This window comes from Mus musculus, chromosome 8 (assembly GCF_000001635.26).
Source record: "Mus musculus strain C57BL/6J chromosome 8, GRCm38.p6 C57BL/6J".
Classification (NCBI taxonomy): domain Eukaryota; kingdom Metazoa; phylum Chordata; class Mammalia; order Rodentia; family Muridae; genus Mus; species Mus musculus.
Window position 1 is genome coordinate 20,332,472 of NC_000074.6, and position 5,192 is coordinate 20,337,663.

Below are 5,192 nucleotides of genomic sequence, written 5' to 3' on the forward strand. Positions count from 1 at the left end.
GGTGTTCTAGCTCAAAGCTGCTCCCCATGCTAACTGATTCAGTCTGGATTCTCTCTTGGCCTCTGATGTTTTTTGTTCTGCTTGACCTCAAACTAACTAGCAATTTTTTTCTAATCTTCTGACTCCTTCATATTCTCTGGTTCATTCTGCCTTCACCCGTGTCTTGCTGGTTCTCTCTTCAATGAATCTCTCTAAAACTGTCTGGGTAAAAATGCCTCCTCTCTCTGTTTCTCTCTGCACTACCTCTCAAGTAGCTTCCCTTTCCTTTCTTCTTGAGAGAGTTGGACACATTCTATTTAATCAAAACTTTCTCTGATTCATCAACTTCTCTGCCATGCAATTAGACATCACTTTCAGACAAGGTGCTTCATTCTACAAACTAACTTTACCTTGATTGTTTAGGATTATGGTGTTTACTAAGGAGGTGTCTGTATTCTGGCTAGAGGGATTAAAGTTTGGTGCAAAGGCTGAGTCACACAATAACTAGACAAGAGTTTATTGAGTAAACAACACAATCAAACACAAGCACAGCATGATCAGCTATCCTGCATCACCATGACTGTTGTTACACAGAGAGGATGAATATAATGACTTGATCCAGCACCTCTGTGGTGGCTTGAATGTCAGAGGCCCATAGGCTCATATAATGCTTGCTCTCCAGATGGCTGACCTATTCTGGAAAGGATTAGAAGTTGTGGCCTTTTTGTTGGATATGTGTAACTGGGATGGGCTTTAAGATTACACTAGACAGGTGCCATTCTCGTAAAGTTCTCTCTTTCCTGTGTAGGTCAATATGTGATCATTCTGCTGCTGCTTCAGTACCATGCCTGCTGCCTGAGCCATGATGGTGATGTGTGCATTCCACTGGAACCATGAGCCCAACTTCAAACACACCCTTTCTTCTGGAAGTTGTCTTTCTCACGGTCTTTTCTTACAGCCATAGAAAGTAACTAACATAACCATTATCTAGGTACAGTAGGAGTGACTTCAAATGTCTGAAGGATTCATTCCAAGCTGTGAAGGGGTTTTGCCCAGTGGATTTGGTCACAAAACAAGTGATCAAATTCCATAATGCTAGCTTAGATAGGCTACCCAGAGCACTCACTGATTCAACCAGATACACTTAGGAAATGTGAGTGTTGAAAGTGGATTTGATGCGGCATGGCAAATAAGGTCTCCATATATTTGTTGCTCCTTACACCTCCATGAAATTCATAACTTAGCAGCCACCTTTTACCCTTCAGTACCAGGTTTGAGGATGGGATATGCTACTTACATGAAAAAGTCACACTCCAAAACATACTCTGCATCATCAAACAATATAACACAGAGAAGGTTCAACAAAATGAGTTAAGCAGCACTGTTGATCAAAGGGAAAGGATGAGGAAGCATGCAATCTCTGTGTCTTCAAACTGTTCAAATGTTAGAATTTAGTTCACTCGATTCACTGAGAAACGGACTTGAATACAGCAAAGCATGTGGAATTTTCAGACATAGGCACGTTTTCATACACCACGTGTTACCGGACTCATTATCCCCTTCCTCATTGTGTAAATATGCTTGGGACAGTTATTAAAGAAGAATAAAGGACCATATGATGCAAAATTAAATTTCCAGGACATCTGCCACTTCCATGAAGATAACACTGAAGATAAAGGAGAGGACCCTGAAGAGGTTTCCCTGAATTGTTAGTCACACAACAGGTGTATATTAACAGCATTTATTTACCAGTATACTTAAATTCATGATTCAAAATAATCTTTTTCTTAGGGGTTTGTGCACATGTGGTTACATTACTCTTCTTATGTTATGCTTGTGTGTGTATTTCTCCCCTCCCTCTCTCTGTCTCTCTGTCTCTCTCTCTCTCTGTCTCTCTCTCTCTTGTGTGTTACTGTATGTGTGTTTGTGTGTGTGTGTGTGTGTGTGTAGACTGGAGAGAAATTTCAGGAGCTGGATATCTTCTTCCACAGAGTTAGAAAGAGGCTCTGACCATTTCTGCTGCTCTCTATGGTCTAATCTGTCTAGCTTGTCTTTCAGGGCTGTTCTACTCTCTTAGCCTCCAATCTGGATTTAAGGGTGCAGAGATTACAGGCTTTTTCCTTTTTTCAGGATGAAATTCAGCTTATTAGGGTTCCAAGGCAAGTGCACTAACCCACTGAGCCACCTGGTTGCTATATTTTATGTATATATACATGTATGAGTCCATGTATGTGTGTATATTTTTATACATATACATGTGTATATGAATGTGTATATATGTATATATATTATGCATTTATATTCTAGTTTTAAAATAAAGGGAGAGAGAGAGAGAGAGAGAGAGAGAGAGAGTGTTTGGTTGTTACCCGTTTACAATGCAAATGAAATGGAGAAAAGTATGAATTTCTCATTGACATGAAAACATTTCCTTTGCCCCAAGCTAGTTAGCCTCTTTGAAACATGCCTGTGTCATTGTCACCCCTGTCTGGCTGTACCTCTTCATAAAGACTTCTATTGGGTATTCTCTTAGCATGCAATAGAGAACTGTTATTATCTAGCTCAGGTCCATTTTTTTTTTATAAATTTTATACGTATTACACTGCAATTGCCACATAGGCTTCTGGGAAGTTTGTGTTAGTTTGATTTTATGCAAGTTTAATATCAGAAAATAGCATCTATTTTATTTCAATCACATAATTCATTTCTTTGAAGAAAGGAAACTACCTTTGGCTAAGTTGTGCCTGGCATATATCACTGCTTTAATGATATTGTGGATTGTATTCTAATAATTGGTATATAAAAGAAGTTGCTTCATTTCTTGTCAACTGTAACTAATCTGTGGTTACCATATCCTTCACCATTATTATGTACATTCTGTATCATCATAAAAATTCTATTTAGGGGAAATGTGTTTGTATTAGGAATGTTAGTTTTGAAAACTCTAACGGCTTTTCACTGAACTTGAAGATGATTGCCAAGTGAATTTCTGTGCATAAAATTTACCTGAATTCTACCTTCTTGCTTAGTTCTCTCTAGAACAAAATTTACTCGGTTCATCACATATTGTAGCTAATATTAACTTGGAAACTAAATTGAGCTAGGCTAAAAAGAAGGAACAGTTGAGTTTGGTTTCTGACAATATGAAGTCTACACTTTCTAAAGGTTTCACTGGGTGTAATAATTACATCTAATCTGACCCTTTCTTAATGGTGAATTTAGAGGGCTTACATTAAGATAATTAGCTAGCTGTTAACAGTAGGCAGTGGAGGAAGTGGTGTAAGATCTGCAAACAGACCCTCCTGTTTGCTTTGTAACTTCTCAGTGGGGATTAAAACAGAAAAGAGGGCTATTATTCTTTAACTTGTTTCTGTAGTTGCTGTGACAAAATGTCTGATGGGAAAGTCAGTCAGTTACTTCCAGCAAGGCAACAGGGTGTCCCAGTTTGTGGCACTATTCTATTGCTTCTCACATGCTGGTAGACCAGGAAACAAATAACACAGAACTGGTACCACATGTAGTCATAACCATGAAAACCTACCACTGACAACCTTGTGCTACCTAGGCCATATCCCGAATGTTAAACCCTCTCCCTAAGTGTGGCCCAGTATTAAAACCCAGGAGAAGTCATCTCTCTCTGTCTGAACCTCCCATGCACTGGGTAACAGGTGTGTCATGTTATAAACACACACACACATACACACACACACTTTTTATATACTCTGTGTGTGTCTCTGTGTGTGTGTGTGTGTGTGCGCGTGTATGTGTGTTCATACTAAAGCATTTTCAGACAATGTGTAAATCAGGGTCAGCGAGATGGCTAAGTAGATAAAGGTACTTGTCACCATGACAAACATCTTGAACTTGATACCTGAGACTGAAATAGTGGAAGGAGAAGACTGACTCCTATTAGTTATCATTTGATACCCACAATTCACCTTCCTTGAATTGCCTTCCTCTACTTCCCATATCAATTATGAACAGGGTGTCCTTGAACTGACAAAGACAATCCTGCCTGATTTGTGGGTTCATGAATTAAAGGTGTGCCCAGCATACCGAGTCTCTATTGTGCACACCCTGCCTATTAGTCCTTTGGACTTCAATAGGTAAAATGTGAAGGCTAAGGCCTGGGTCCCGGAAGTTAACAATTATCCTAAGACTGACTACTTACTTCCCCTTATGATTCTTTTAATCGTTTTCATATCAAACATATTCACTGTAGGAGCTAGAAAAGGGGGTTGAGGAGTTTTTAACATGTTTTGTTCTTGCATAGCACCTGGGTTTGATTTGTAATACATAACCGTTTGCTCACAAAATTCTGGAACACCAAGTCCATGAGATGAAATAACCTCTTCTGATGTCTGTGGGACACACACACACATGGGACACAGAAAGAATACACATGCAAAGCATTCACACACTTAAAGTCAGTCGATCTAAGAAGAGAAACACAAGTATTGGTTGCTTCCATGTTGACTGTACCTAATTCCAGGAGCCTGTATTATTTACTTTTTGTCATTTTATGAATTCTTCTCACTGTGTTACAAACATGCCCATTTTTTTGGTTTCTTTCTTGTTGTTTCCATAGTCTAATTTCCTAACACTTACATTTTAACACAGTGGTTCTCAACCTATCTGTCATGACCAATTGGAGGAGGTGCACAGAACAGGCTCACACAAGTTGCCTAAGAAAGTCTGAAAACACTGATAGGACATTACAACTGATAACATTATCAAACCTACAGTTATGGAGCAGCAACAAAAACAATTTTATGGTTGGGAGTCACCACAACATGAGGAACTCTATTAAAGAAAGGGTCACAGCATTAGGGAGGTAGGGAAGCACTACCTAATACAGAGCCTGACAAGGAGTGAGGATATGAAGGAGATGAGGGGACTGTTCAAGCTAGGTTTCTCTTCCCTGACACTACTTGCAGTACTCAACCACAGGCACACACATCCAACATTTTCCTTCATAACAAGCAAATATGTTACTTATCAAATGGGGGAGAATTAACATTAGGGATGCTTTTTCTTCATAAGTGTTAGTTATTGGCTCTCCCCAAGAACACACATAAACTCCAGAACTCCAAAAACCCACAAAATCCTTTTGCATCCTCCTCTGTGGTCTATGTAAAGTTTTGCTAGATTCTTCCAGCAATGCAAAGGTATAGAGTTAACTTTTTGTTTGGTTGTGAAATTAACTCTTTTCTTTT